This window comes from Lactuca virosa, chromosome 7, assembly GCF_052849685.1.
Source record: "Lactuca virosa cultivar CGN04683 chromosome 7, Lactuca_virosa_CGN04683_v6, whole genome shotgun sequence".
NCBI classification, from domain to species: Eukaryota; Viridiplantae; Streptophyta; class Magnoliopsida; order Asterales; family Asteraceae; genus Lactuca; species Lactuca virosa.
Window position 1 is genome coordinate 253852328 of NC_136432.1, and position 16450 is coordinate 253868777.

The window sequence follows — 16450 nt, forward strand, 5'->3', positions numbered from 1 at the left end:
TAAGTCCTTATGGATGATGGATATTTTTGTGCAAAATGGTGGTTTTTGCTGGAAATTTTTGTGGGTAAAAGGAAGAGAAGGAATGGAGGCTTTAGAGAGAAGAAAAGAGAGAAAAGAGGGATTCTATCTCTCTGGATAGATCATCTCTCTCGTCATCTCTTTCGGGTTATACTCCACCAAAATCGTTCAAAAAAATAATGAGATTCATGTTGACTCATGAATTATTTACTGTGAAAATCTCTCACATAAATTCAGCTTCTATGTTCGTCAGTTTTAGAGAGACGTGAGAGAGAAGTTTTTAGAGAGAGAAAGAAGAGATGTGTGTGTGTTGGAGAATGAGAGTGAAATGAAGTGAGGGGGGCCGATTTTTGAGGTGTAATACCCCTTTCTATTTTATTTTATTTTATAAAATTGAAGTTCCTTTATAAAATATCTCAATTTTTATATAAAATGTGCACTAAAAGCAAGTTTTTATTCATAAAACCTTGATTTTTGATTTATAAATTAAGGGTAAATGTTAATGAGTTAAATTTTATTTTCCTTGAATGCATTTTCATAATTTTAATTATTATAAGATCATATTATAAGGTTCATAACTATTTTTATAGAATTTTTAAGGTTAAATTTCATAAATTTAGGTTTTTAGGGCATTTAGGGTTTTTGAGAGTTTGTAAATCTTTGGATATCAAAATCAATAGAATCTTTGAGACTTAAATTTATCTTATGGTATTATAATTCTTTTATAGTTATAATAATGTTTGTAACTTATTTTATCGGCTTATTGGCATTCTATGTAGTGGTTTCGAGATTCAAGCGAAATTGAGGAAATCAAGTATACTAATCCTAGTTTTCAACTTTGACTTAAGTTCCTACGAGACTTAGACCTAATTTATACCACTAGGTCAAGTGCATGATGTGTGTATATGGTTCATCAAAAGGTGTTCAAGTCAAAGAGTGACCCGAATATGGATAATTACTACAGTTAAGTAGTTATAGAATTCACATAACAATGTGAAATCTAAGTATACTGTCCATCGTTTCTAATTGTTTCCAAATTTTCTAGTAGATTATAACTTAGCTTCTAATTACTAAGTCTAGTATGTATCGTGCCTATATGTGCAACTAAGTTTATTCAAATCTAGAACCGACTCGAATTTTGACGGTTGTTACAGTCTCCCCCGATTGAAAGAATTTCGTCCCGAAATTCAATTCGTGACGTATTCTATTAGAACTCAGCCGATTACAATTGTATAGTGGGAGAGGTGGTGACTTGAAAATTTCTTTGATTATTTTAGGTGAATTCCTCAAGGGAAGGGCCCAATTCTTTAGCTATAATCAAATTAGTGTTTCCTTAATTCGAGTTTTACAGTCTAGATTGTGGGAAATTAGGATCATGGAAAATCATGATCCAACCATGGCAACCTAGAAGAAAAAGGTCGTCTAATTAGATATTATTTGACTTAAAAGAGCGCTATAATTTTTGCTGAAGCACCAACTGCATTCAGCGTTAAGTACGCATTGATCCTTAAGTCGTGTTCTAAATCAACACTACGTGTAAATTTTCCGCCTAATAACGAAGAGATTAGGAACAATTTGTTCGCTTGCAGGTTGACTACTAAATCTGGAAAAGATATATTTTGAAATAAGAAGGGGTAGCACGAATGAAAGATAAGCGATCGAGGATACGTTCCTACAGATACGTATTAAGGGTAGGCATCAATGTTTTGGTGCATTTCAAATGTGAAGATTATACAAGTGTCGTCTTACACAATAAATTACGAAATGATCAAGGATCTTAGAGGCTATATTTACTACTTATTTAGTCTTGCTATATAAAACCATATTCAAAGAATGTATATATCTATAGAGTCATTTTTGCAAATGGAGGCGATGAAAGTTTATGATAAATTAATTCACATTGTCTAGATAGCATTTTGAGTGTTTAGAAATGATAAGTAATCTCACTAGTATCAAAATGTGTAATAATTCCAAGAGAGTGAAGTTACATGAGTAACAATCACACAAAGTAGTAAAATAATATAAAGATTAGTTAAGGTTAAAGGTTTAAGTCGTCATTAAGGGAATTCCTATAGAAATATTGGTATTACACTTTTAAAAAAATTGTCCAATTATTTAAGTCAGGACAAATTCAAGATTGCTAGGAGCCAGAATACTTATGAAAACAAGTTCGAGAGTTTAGGAACTCACTGGAAATTGAAAAGTAAAATGCTATTTTAAGGAGTGAGTAAGAATATCGATCATTGAAAATATTGCATTCTCAATTCAATGATTGTACCAAAAACAATCATTTGAAGGATAGATAATCCTAATATTTTCAAAAAAAAAATATATATATATATATATATATATATATATATATATATATATATATATATATATATTTATGTTTTTAAGAAGAAGAAACATAAGAAAATTTATCCTTCACATACATTTTCCGGATTTACAAAAATGATAAGAACAAGGGTATTCATCTTGTGTATTAATTGTAAGGAAAGAAATACAATGAAAATTGCACTTTAAATCAAGTTTCCGAATTTAGAACGAAAGAGAAAATATAAATAAGGATTACTTGTTTTTTGTGGAATTCAGAATAAACACAAAATGTATATGATAAAAGACGAAATTGAACATTTCAAAGTTGACCAGGTTAAAAATTCTCCTCATGACTATACACGTATTAATCTCTCAAAACGGAAGGGTAGACTTCTAGTCTGTATGTGTACGAACATGGTACCAAGAGAAACAAAATAGACAGAACAAAGTTAGATAATGTATTATGTTATTATTATGGGTTTGCGAGATCTCATATCAGAGGGAGAGCAAAAATCAAGTTCGGGGGAAAGAAAATGAAGGTAGCAGCAATGATTGCTACTGTTAAAATTTTTAGAACAATACATATAGGTAGATTTAAAACCAGGTCGAGATATATTTCAATCATAAATCTTTGATGTATGTTGATGATTAAATAGACATGCGGAACTTTTAAAGTGTTTGCTAAAAATCATGAGTGATCTATTAAGTTCAACTCCATTTGTGAAAAAAAGAAGAACCACTACAACTGGTAACTGAAAATCTGACAATTTATACCTTTTAGACTGGAGTCCAACAATGGTTAAAATGGATAAGGTAAAGAATCAATATATTTAGAAGAGTAATCGTACATTGTTGAGAGTGTATCACTGGAAATTTAAAAGTGAAGGCCATGGTTTACAATGCGATAAAATCTAGAAACTTTATAAATTATAAAACTAATTTGAAATAAAAAAAACAAATAAGGTGTGTTTGGAAATGTAAGCATTAGAGATGTCTTATAAACATTTGTGAAGTAGAAAGTTGTAGAAATATCATATTGGGTTTCAAGAAAACACATTTAAGTAAAGTACAATGCCTAGATGAGAAAGTGATCAAAAGAGCCAAAACAAAAGTCGTTTGAAAGATCTGAAGAAGCTTTTACACGTAATATGAACTTCAATGTCGTATGTTTAAGTTTTATAGCATAGAGTCTAAACACTTTTATAAAAGAGAATGTTTCTAAGTTTTTCGAAAACGTGCCAAAATGGTAAGCAAGGTTTAAAATGGTTTATATGCCCTTAAAAGCACATATATCCATTGAAATGAATTTGAAATAGCAATGTTAAAACCAATATTGGTTAAATTGAGTTTTGAAGAAAGGTGTTAAGTTAAAGCAAGTTGTCAAAAGATTTTTAGTGAGAATATGGCTTACACTGTTAGGAAATGTCTACTAAGTTGAATGAAGTGGTTATAAAATATTTTATCGATGATAAATAAAATCGATGAAGCAAAATAACTTTTCGATGGAAGATTAATAAGTAAGGAATAAGTATGTTAGTGTAGCTGATCGTACCTAAATACTAAGGCGAGTACAAGGCGAGTATAAGGCGAGTACCGATGTCTTTTTCCCCAAGATAAAGGATAAGAAGAATTGTTTGAAAAACGTTTTATGGTGTCAATGCAGTTTACGACCTTTTATAGAGGTAAAAGGGGCATCCTATGTTAAGTTTTAAGCTCAAGGTGGAAACAACGTAGAGCTAAATCATAGCGTAGTAATAAGGTCTCACGTATGGGTTAAACATCCGTGTCTCCTTGTGAGTCGAATCCGGAATGCCCGCCAATGGTATCCAAGTGATTACTTAGTGGCGACTCATCTACCTCCTTACGCGATGCTCCAATTATCATTTGTGTCGGTATCGAAACGCTTTTTCCTAGTTGTAACTCTAGTAAGAAGACGATGAAGAGGTATTGAGGAATAATTGATATAGGTTTCGACTTAAGATTATTACTAGTCTATATCTAGCTACTAACCTTACATCTAAAGTCAATAGCTACCGAGGGATACCCATTCTCACTACTAAGTGCATTGCTCCTAGAGTGGCTAGTGATATAACCTAAATGGTTAACCTAGCACTTGCTAAGGGATATGAGTATTTCTAAATAAAGGCATTGTTATAAAAGTGCATTTAGTTTCTAAGTGTATCTAGATGAATGTCTATAATATGCAATGCCCGTATGCTCACCGAAAAATTTTGTTTTTCAAAAGTTTAAGTTGAAAATTGTTTTGAACATAATTCTACTATAACCGTTTCCAGCCTCACATTAACTTTCCTTAATTAAGCATAGTCGGGCAGGCTATAATTAATTAAAGTCCAATAATGTGTACTCGAATTAGTTATACCAGTACTATGTTTAGTATTTTAAAAACGCTTAGAAAATTTTTGGCTATGGTTGTGGTTCTCCAAAGGAAAACCGGTATTCTCTATAACCTTTGGCTCTGATACCATTTCTGTCACACCCCGCTAAAGCGGAAATACGGGGCGTGGTAGTACAAAGGGTCTCATAGCAAAAGTTAAAAGACAACACCAACCATAGTATTAAAAATCATTACAAATTTACAATGAGTTTGAACAACTTTTTAAAAGAGATTACAATGTATTTAAAAGCCAACACATGCAAATGCTCCTACAAGTGTTGTGTCTCAACGTGCCTCTTACTAGATGATTCCTGAAAAAGCATGTAAAACGAGCATCAACTATAAAAATAGTTTGTGAGTACTCACATATTTAAAACTAATATTGGTTTCATAAATCGAAATAAAAATTTAGATAAAAGTTTCCACGAATAAAAATATATTGCCAAAATAAGTAAATAAGTTTGCATAAACAAAGTTCGTTGTCATCCTGAGAGATAAAGTATGTTGCCCAAATGAGATGCAACGTTCATATTCTCATGGGAAATAAAGTTCGTTACTAAAACGAGTAAACAAGTTTCGTTGCTAAAATGAGTATATAAGTTTCGTTACTAAAATACGATATAAGATTCGTATATGCATCAAGTTTCCATTCATGAGTTCACAACCCAAGCCTAATGATCATTCCTGCCCCATTCCATCATATCCATGGTTCCCATGATGTCAGTTCATGGAAATATGCACTCGTGGTTCCGGGCGAGTGGGGGCTACCCCAAATAGCGCTATCCATAAGACCATCGGCTCGAATATGAGTTAATAGGTTGTATCGGTTCTCCGGGGACTTAACATACAAGTTCATATCACCAAATTCATAGTATAAGTTCATAATAAAAGGCTCATACAACAAAGTTCACATCATGAAGTTCATAACACAAGCTCATCAAATAATGTTCATAGAAATTGTAGCATGTTTTCATCCCCAAAAGATTAAAACGTAAAATAGGGGCTTTGAATACTCACAATATGCAAAATATAGCAACCAAGTTTATACGAGTCAAATAAATACAATGAACATAGATGGTTTAAGACATGCTTTCCCACCCCCAAAACATTTAAAAGAAACCGAAAATAGGGAAGTCGTGAATACTCACAATGCGTTGAGATGATGCTATTGGTGCCTTCAACTACGTTCTACTCGTACCACTACCGATTCCTACAATAATGGTATACTCTAGTGAGTCTCTAATCGAAAACTAACACTAGTATACTTACTGCTACAATAGAATTATGCCAATATTGTGTCTAAATTTAATATTGATAAGTTACAAATATTTTTCTATGAAGTTTAGATTTCTACAAATCAATTTGTTGTATAACAAATTCAAGTGGACTTTCCCATTATTGTAATGTTAAAACTTAACATTTTAGGAGGTGTTCCAATGATTAAATATTTAAAAACCAAGTCAATTTAGTTCCAACAATTCCAAAACTTTTCATTTCAGTTTTAATTGAAGTCAAAGACCTTAAGATAAATTTTCTTGAATTTTTGATTTGTTTAACTATTTTTCACCATTTAATTCCTTGAATAATCATAAAATCATGGAAAAATAGTAAATTATCATGAAAAACTCTTATAATTTTGGTGTAAATGTTTTACAGTGTACATAATTTGGGAAAGATATTAATATGTGTTTTCAAAAAGTTTAACACAATTTTTTTCTGATTTTTGTGTATTTATTCTATAAAAATAGAAATAAATAGATAACAGTCTCAAAATTTTACACAACCTTTTTTACAAATGTTATTACACATATTTAAGCTGGGAAAAATATAAAAATGGATTTCTAAACTGTTTAACCCAATTTTATGATATTTGTACATTTAAGTGTATTAAATCTTGGAAAAATAGAAGAAAAATAGCATACAGAAGATTAAAATCATCAAAATTTTTATGTATCATGCTAACATTTTATAAGAGTCTCTGGTATATTTTCATGAATTTTGGATGACTAAAACTGATTTTCCTGTTTTTAGTCCATTATAAACACAAAAATTCAAGAAAAATAGATATACATTTTGACAAATTCCCAAAATATTTTTCTGAGTCTTAAATATAAGGTAAAAGCTGTGAAAAATAAGAAATAATATTTTCACAATCCCTAAAGTGGTTTTATGATTTATTGGAGCTAAAAAAAAACTAAAAAGCATACTAAACAGTAACAAAAATCGATGAAACTTCATGAGAGATGTTTATTAACTTAAAGAGTCATCCAAAAATATTTCCAGAATTTATTTACAAGTGTAAGTATTTTATATGCTTTAACACTCTATTTTCTTATTATTTTCATGTAAAAATAAAGAAAATATATATTGAGCTGAAAATTTCCAGAATGCATCTTCAAACAATTTAATAACAATGAAAAATTGTTTTCTTATTTTTTATGTCGAAAAAGATGCCTAAAGGCTCAAACCATTATAGAGAAAACTTGATTCTTGTGATTTTGGTAAAGATTATTGATGTTACTTTGAGAATTTTTGCAACATGTTCCAAAGACTTTTGAATCAATATCTTTTTATAACTCTTAATACATGATGTTAAGTGTTCAAATAAGTTGTTCCTAGATTTCTAGTGAGGAATAAGACCTTTGAACATGCAATACAAAACTAGTATTCACAAAAAGGTGCTGATTGAGCAACATATTTGTAAAAATATTTAAAAATCGAAATATTCGAATTTTCCAGTGAGGTCAGATGGCTTTGAAAGCTAACTCACAATATTAAATTTCAGAAAAAGAATCTCGAATTTTTGTTAAGAAATGAGTGAGATATGACAGTTCAAATTAAGGCAAAGAAATCTGGCAGATTGCATGCATGATGATTGGTTAGAAAAGTGGGTTTTCATCATTTGTTTGAGTAAATCTTTTGAAATATTTTATGAAATCATGATCCATGCATGTTATGGTCATGTTTCCAGAGATCAAAAGATTGAAACTTATAACAATGAATACATGCATTTATGAACGAAGTTTTGTTTCTCAAGAACTCTTAACTTGAGTTTTATGTTTTAGATCCTTAAAATCGATTTTTGCACTAACATGATAAACATGCAACCTTGTTTATCATACATGCATGGTGTTAAAACACATCCATGATGTTCTAAAAATCATTTTAACCAAAAGAAAACAAATTTGAAGAAGATCAAGAAGTAGAAGTTGGTTTTTGAAGTAATATACACATAAAATCATAAGAAAATAGTGGAAACTTTCATGCATGATTTAGTTAGGTGTTTTTACCTTGATGAGTCCTTATGGATGATGGATATTTTTGTGCAAAATGGTGGTTTTTGCTGGAAATTTTTGTGGGTAAAAGGAAGAGAAGGAATGGAGGTTTTAGAGAGAAGAAAAGAGAGAAAAGAGGGATTGTATCTCTCTGGATAACTCATCTCTCTCGTCATCTCTTTCGGGTTATACTCCACCAAAATCGTTTAAAAAAATAATGATATTCATGTTGACTCATGAATTATTTACTGTGAAAATCTCTCACATAAATTCAGCTTCTATGTTCGTCAGTTTTAGAGAGAAGTGAGAGAGAAGTTTTTAGAGAGAGAAAGAAGAGATGTGTGTGTGTTGGAGAATGAGAGTGAAATGAGGTGAGGGGGGCCGATTTTTGAGGTGTAATACCCCTTTCTATTTTATTTTATTTTATAAAATTTAAGTTCCTTTATAAAATATCTCAATTTTTATATAAAATGTGCACTAAAATCAAGTTGTTATTCATAAAACCTTGATTTTTTATTTATAAATTAAGGGTAAATGTTAATGAGTTAAATTTTATTTTCCTTGAATGCATTTTCATAATTTTAATTATTATAAGATCATATTATAAGGTTCCTAACTATTTTTATAGAATTTTTAAGGTTAAATTTCATAAATTTAGGTTTTTAGGGCATTTAGGGTTTTTGAGAGTTTGTAAATGTTTGGATATCAAAATCAATAGAATCTTGGAGACTTAAATTTATCTTATGGTATTATAATTCTTTTATAGTTATAATAATGTTTGTAACTTATTTTATCGGCTTATTGGCATTCTATGTAGTGGTTTCGAGATTCAAGCGAAATTAAGGAAATCAAGTATATTAATCCTAGTTTTCAACTTTGACTTAAGTTCCTACGAGACTTGGACCTAATTTATACCACTAGGTCAAGTGCATGATGTGTGTATATGGTTCATGAAAAGGTGTTCAAGTCAAAGAGTGACCCGAATATGGATAATTACTACAGTTAAGTAGTTATAGAATTCACATAACAATGTGAAATCTAAGTATACTGTCCATCGTTTCTAATTGTTTCCAAATTTTCTAGTAGATTATAACTTAGCTTCTAATTACTAAGTCTAGTATGTGTCGTGCCTATATGTGCAACTAAGTTTATTCAAATCTAGAACCGACTCGAATTTTGACGGTTGTTACACTTCGGCCGCTCCGGGGCTTTCCTCTAGCACTTAGAAGTTACTAGGGCTTGGGAGGGATTAGAGAGAAGTTAGAGAGAGAGAGAGAAGGGTTATGGTATAATGAAAATGTGGTGCTCTCGCATCCTATTTATAGGCTAGAAAATGGCACAACTCGTCGAGTTTGAGCCTCCAACACATCAAGTTAGTGCCACATGTCACCATCTGGTGGAAAGGCATGGGGAGAAAGCAATGGCCCAGATTCAGCTACGTCGCCCTCTTCGCAACATCACACTCCTGACTTCTAAATTCTGTAACTTTTGTATAAGAGATCTGTTTTCGACGTTCTTTGAATCAACACGTAGATATTGACAAGATCTACAACTACCATTTTGACTCCATCAGCTAATTCTCGACCAATTTTAAATTTAACAGTATGAGAAGATTACACTGTTTAACGACCGTGTAAAATTCATAAGTTCTACATACGGACTCCGTTTTGGACTGTCTTTTTATAGTTGAAATCCTAGTAATGAGATCTTCAATTCTCATTTAGGTTGTGTCGTCTAAAAACCGATCGATCTAAAATTCGAATTTCGGGTTGTACACTACTATGTTAAATATTAGAAAAAACATAACTTCCTCATACGAAGTCAGATTTGGAAGTTCTCTTTATGCACGTTCTCAGTTTAACGTGTACTACAACTTTCATTTAGATCCCTAAGGCTAGAAAGTAAATTATCAAAATTTCACCTTTTACATTACGCGGTGCCATAACGGTTTAGCTGTGAAACTTCGACATGTCATAACTTCTTCGTTACAACTCGGATTTTAGTGTTCTTTATATGTGCGGAACGCTTGTGACATATAATATAACTTGGTTAAGATTATTCCTTCTAAATAATCTTCCATCAAAAAGTCATTTTTGACGCTCATTGTCTCTAAAATGACTAGCCTGAATCTGCGGTCGTTACAATTATCTTCCCCTTAGGATGATTACGTCCCAGAATCATCAACAAAACAGGGCTCGTATAATGACTCCATACGTTATCTCTTCATCCTAGGCAATGACTGTAACTTCTATGTTCCTTCGAATAAGTGTCTAACTCTTGGACGTCTTGACTGCAATCGGTGCTCAATCTTGCACCCGCTCTTTATTCTATGTTGGACTTCCAACTGTAACCTCCGAGTTACACAATCGATTCTTATTGGAGACTCCTACTTCTACTTAAACATACTTAACTTAAGAGAAGTTCTTCACTTTGATTATCATGACAGACTGATGGGTCATGTTCTAATGACCTCTCATCGTATGATGCAACGTTAGACTCAGGTCTCTTAGAGTCAAATTCCCGAATAGAATATACCTTCCTTCATGTTCTAATGTGATATAATCACATTTTTTGATGTATCATTTCTAGCTACAAGCTCTTACTTTAACATCGATCGCAATACTTCTATTGATCGTTTCAGTTATCTTTCACTTCAATCTTTTGGCTTAAGTCGGATGTTACATCGAACTTGGTTCTCTGAACCACGTAACATACTCGTCTTAGTCGGAATCGATTTGATATGACCACTAAGGTCGGAATAAAAATCATCTTTTTAGTCGTTACCGAAACGATGGTAACGACATACATGAATAAAATAGAATCAGTTACTAGCTTCTTGGTAACCTTGTAACTTTCCCTGATCCAAGTGTGAGTCCTATGCTTCCGGTAGTATAGGACTCTACTACCTTTCAGACTACTCATACTCGTCCCAAGTATTGCCTTGCAGTTTTTCCAAGTTCTTATTTCTTAAAATCACAAAACGATTTAACACATATGAAAGTGTCCAAATAATCACAAAATTTCCCTAGACTCTACTAGGACTCCTTCATGTGTATCTTCAAGAACAATTCTGCTTCAACTCGGTTGGTGATGGAAACGCCATACGATGGGACAACTTTAGGAATTACACCAATCGTGTCATCATCCCACTAATCGAAGGTGTACTTCGGACGTACCGTACTCCTCTAAATGTATTGTTATTTTACCTGACGTATTCTAAAGGCAAGATACCACTCTTACGATATCTTATGATAGGTGTCATTCACTATCATAAGCCTTTTCATTTTCTCCATTTACTCATTTATCTATGAGTCATCACCATGGTGTTATGTTCACGGAAGCATGCGTACAGTGCATCGAGACGAGAATATAGATAGAGAAGATTTAAACGTGTAATCCTCCTTATTACTCCGAAAAGTTACATGCCAGTTCTAATACCGTAATTAAACGTTTAGAAATTTGAACAAATAAAGTTTCTAGATCTGGTCGGTAACAAACCATAGATCCGATTAAATAATGGCATCATAAAGCATCACAAAATCATTTAGCACATAAAGCAGTTTAGGTATCTTCCCTAAATGAGCTAGTACTCGTGTCTATTCAAGTGTACTTCCTAAAATATATTAGACACACTCCTCACGATCATTGCTTAGCATTCTAAGTTTAAGTCTAGAAATTTCCTACAAATTCCTAGTTCTCTTAAACTAATGCTCTGATACCAACTGTGACATCCCCAAATTCACGATAATTTAAAATATTTCAGTTATGATTATTTGAAAATCAACGTATTCATTTTAAACAATAATATTGAGGAATTTGCTCCGAGAAAACATGATAAATATTCTATCAAAGCATTTCCGAAGAAATGTATCTTGTTTATATTAAAACGTTGGGATGTCATTGTCAATACATAAGCATAAGCATAAACAGACCTTAAATTCATTTACACTAGTCATTTACATCTCCTGTAATCTCTCAATGTAATGTAGCTTCGTATCGACACATGTGATACAAATAAACTGAGTGGGTCAGGCTGGAAAACCTGATGAGTACATAGGGATTCAATCCCACAATGTTATATATATATATATATATATATATATATATATATATATATATATGCTTTAGAACTCACAATATATATTATTTCACCTCATATAAGCAATTTTACCAGACCCCGTCGATCCTCACAACCACATGATCTATACTCTCAGATCAATAACTATGCCCATTACATACTCTCGGACTAGGGACAATTGAATATGTCTATTCCATGCTCCCAGATTAATGACATTTAACTATGTCCTCTCCATACTCTCGGACTAAGGACGAATGACTATGTCTACTCCATGCTCTCGGATTAATGACTATGCCCTCTCCATAATCCCGGACTAAGGACGAATGAATATGACTAATCTATGATATCGGATCAATGACATATTTTAAAGTTCTACTCTCCGTATATATCTCACCCGTATTCATAAGAAAAATACTAGCTAATATTCATCTTAATTAATTTAGGTTTACTCTATATCCTAAATCATCATATATTATCAGATATGCTCTTAACACGTATTTCAGGCAATATCAAATATTTCACACGTAAAAATATATTTAATACTTGTATTAAAATCATGTTCTTGAAAGCGACTATGCACTCACTTGTTAAAGTGATGATACCAAACTCCGGCAGTGCTTCGCTACTAACAATTCTAGTTTCCTTCGACAAAACCGAGTATCATTACCACTAGATTTTAGTCTAATATTTATCGCGACTATTTACGAGTGATATTGTTTTATAAGTGTTAAAAAATAGTTTTCAACCACAATGTACAGACATGGGCCAGACAAGAAACACCGGAGGGCAGGACCATTTTGGCATTAGAGCACTTCTGAAATCCAACAACCCTATGCGGCCCTTCAAACCAGATTCCCCGTACCGCGAGTAGTTAGAAGATATAATAATAACACTTTCTATCTTATATTTTATAATATATTCATTGTTTATAAATTCATAATATCGATATTGAACTTAAATGTAAGCTATACTTGAAGTATGGTAAGCATAACTCACTTACCGAGAGGTTTGGCTAGGAACTAGGCTCTACGGGGGCAGGACTTCTGAGTCAAAAAGCTCTTTTTTATGGAGCCTTCGGGCGCTCCGGAGCATTCCTCTAGCACTTAGAAGTTACTAGGGCTTGGGAGGGCTTAGAGAGAAGTTAGAGATAGAGAGAGAGAGAGAGAGAGAGAGAGAGAAGGGTTATGGTGTGAAGAAAATGGGGTGCTCTCACATCCTATTTATAGGTTGGAAAATGGCTCAACTCGTCGAGTTTGAGCCTCCAACTCGTCGAGTTGGTGCCACATGTCACAATCTAGTGGGAAGGCGTGGGGAGAAAGCAATGGCACAGATTCAGCCACATCACCCTCTTCGCAACAGCACTTCCCGACGTCTAAATTTCGTAACTTTCGCATACGAGGTCTGATTTCAACGTTCTTTATATCCACGCATAGTTATTTACAAGATCTACAACTCTCCTTTTGACTCTATCCGCTATTCTCGACCGATTTTAAATTTAACAGTATGAGAAGATTACACTGTATAACGACCGTGAAAAAAATTCATAAGTCCTACATACGGACTCTGTTTTCGACTGTCTTTTTATAGTTGAAATCCTATTAATGAGATCTTCAATTCTCATTTAGTTTGTGTCGTCTAAAAATCGATCGATCTAAAATTCGAATTTCGGACGTTCTTTATATGCACGTTCTCGGTCTAACGTATACTACAACTTTCATTTTGATCCATAAGGCTAAAAAGTAATTTATCAAAATTTAACTTTTTTACATTACGCGGTGCGTGCCGGTTTAGCTGTAAAACTTCGACATGTCATAACTTCTTCGTTAGTACTCGGATTTCAGCGTTCTTTATATGTGTGGAACCATTGTGACATATACTATAACTTGGTTAAGATTATTCCTTCTAAATAATCTTCTATCAAAAAGTCATTTTTGACGCTCATTATCTCTAAATTGACTAGCCTGAATCTGCGGGCGTTATAGGCGCATACAAAAAATACATAAGGACTAGACATTTAAGCTTCGACATCTAACATTGCCTTACATAATACATACATATCAAAGTATTTGACTTCGAAATTGACACTACTCAGACCAAAGAGTACTTTGACACCTCACTATACATTTCGACCCTTACACGTTGACCTCCTAATAAACTGGGATGAAAAATCCTAAACCGTTTGCTGAGACTAACAAATCTCACGCATGGTCGCACAACGAAACTACTCCCAAAAGTCTAACACACAAAGGCTACCCTTGCCTATCTACTACACGGATCCAATACATTAATCATGAAGTGTTTTTTGAAAGAGCCGTTAATCATGAAGTTTCCCTACTCCAAACTTGATCTAACACTTCAACTATGCTAGCCATTACCGGGTGCCAACGTCATGAGTCGCACACTTATAGATTCACAATACACTGAGGCATCATCTAACCCGCCAGCACACTTAAGATTAGAGATCACATTGATCTTGCTATCTTTTCATCGCTGGTCCTAGAGACTTACGTCTAACGCCACACCGCCTAAGCATAGCCTTGAATGCCTGAATGGTCCAATCACCCATGATAACCTAACCTGACGGGACTCAGCCACACGCCTCACCAACGCTAACACAACGAAACTCCTCGGCAACGAGTCTCACCCAAACTATCGTATCCAGTCTGGCCTCACCTATGGGTCTCACCCAGGCTAGATAACAATAATGATCCTGAATCAACCCAAATAAAGGATGTGTTCCCCTTAGATTCTTACAATCCTTTTATGCAACGGCCAAGTCATCCTAGCGGATACTACAGACATCTCGTAGTCTTTCCATACTTCCACAATATCCCTGGGCCCAGCCCATGGTATTGCTTACCTAAAATAAATCATGAGCCGAAACCCCATCCTGCTAAACCCCAATCAGGTGTTCAGGTCGTGTTTCGAACCCCAGATCATTTGTCAGACAAGAATAGGCAGAGAGGTTCTAACACACCCTCCACCTGAACCTTCAGTATTTTCTTCCTTGGTCACAATCGAACAATGAACATTAACCTAATCATAAACCCAAACTCATGCCACCACCATAATTTACTCTTCCCTTGCCCTAGAGTATGAAATTCCAATTTGATTCTTACTTGTAATTATTACAATTAGTCCAAATGATACTCTCCCACTTGGTTTCAGCTACACTCCGACAACCTCATAACCATTGGATTTCCGAACCATCTCACAACCTCACTACTCTAGAACCACCATCCTGAGCTTACAAGAACCAAGATTCCAAGACTAAATAATCTAGAGTACACCCACCCCAAAACTAGGTCAAACACTTCACTACTCTAGACGAAAGTTTGATGCATCCAAAGCACCTTCTCTTGATATAATTGTAACCTTGCACATCCTCGACCAATATATATATATATATATATATATATATATATATATATATATATATATATATATATATATATATATATATATATATATATATATATATATATAGGCTAAATTGAAACATACATTGTTTTGCAATACAAATATTTCATTAACATTAAGTACCAAGCACTTGACTGTTAAATTAAAAGTATAATTTCTATCTAATAGATACACGAATGGTTGGTCTAGCCTATCCTACTCAGATAAGAGGGATAATTACTCTTCTAATGTATTCTTTCTCTACAGAAGAAATATGATCCATGTCTATAGGCCTTATTGGATTTTTTTGGCCTAAAGGTGTCATTTCTATAAACTAATGCCCTCTTAGAGCACACATGGTGACTCTTTTTCAGCCGTGCATCATTCTGTGTTTTAGCTGGGTCACACCAAATAGCTTTGTATCTTAGGAATATCTGATTTAAGTAACGAAACGTATGAAATGCTTCCAAGTTTTCAAAATCCTTCAAAAGTCAGGAATAACTTTTAGTATATACAATTTCTAACATCTTTCGAGATGCCCTTTTAATATACGAAGCCATTCATAGAAATTATATCCATCGAATATTATTGTTTCATGTAGATCAGCAAGTGAAAGACGATGCATGGTTAAGAGATTTGATTTTGTTTTCATCTAAAAAATTTTAACAAAATGAATTTAGCATTTTCAATGTTTAAATCTTCAATAATTAATATTCTTAAGTTTCCAAAAACATTAATTATTAAAGGTTAGGATCCAAGTTTCAAAACAAATAAATGGTTGTGTATCATTTATCCCATTCATTGAATCTAACTAGGTAGATATTGAGTATAAATTATTTTTAATTATGTAATTCCTAGTGTTATGGGAACGTAATAACAAAGTTTAATAGACCTGTTTGATCTCATTTATGCCTCAGATATTTATTGCTTATGTGATCTTTATCATAATATATTACTGATCAAAGCATC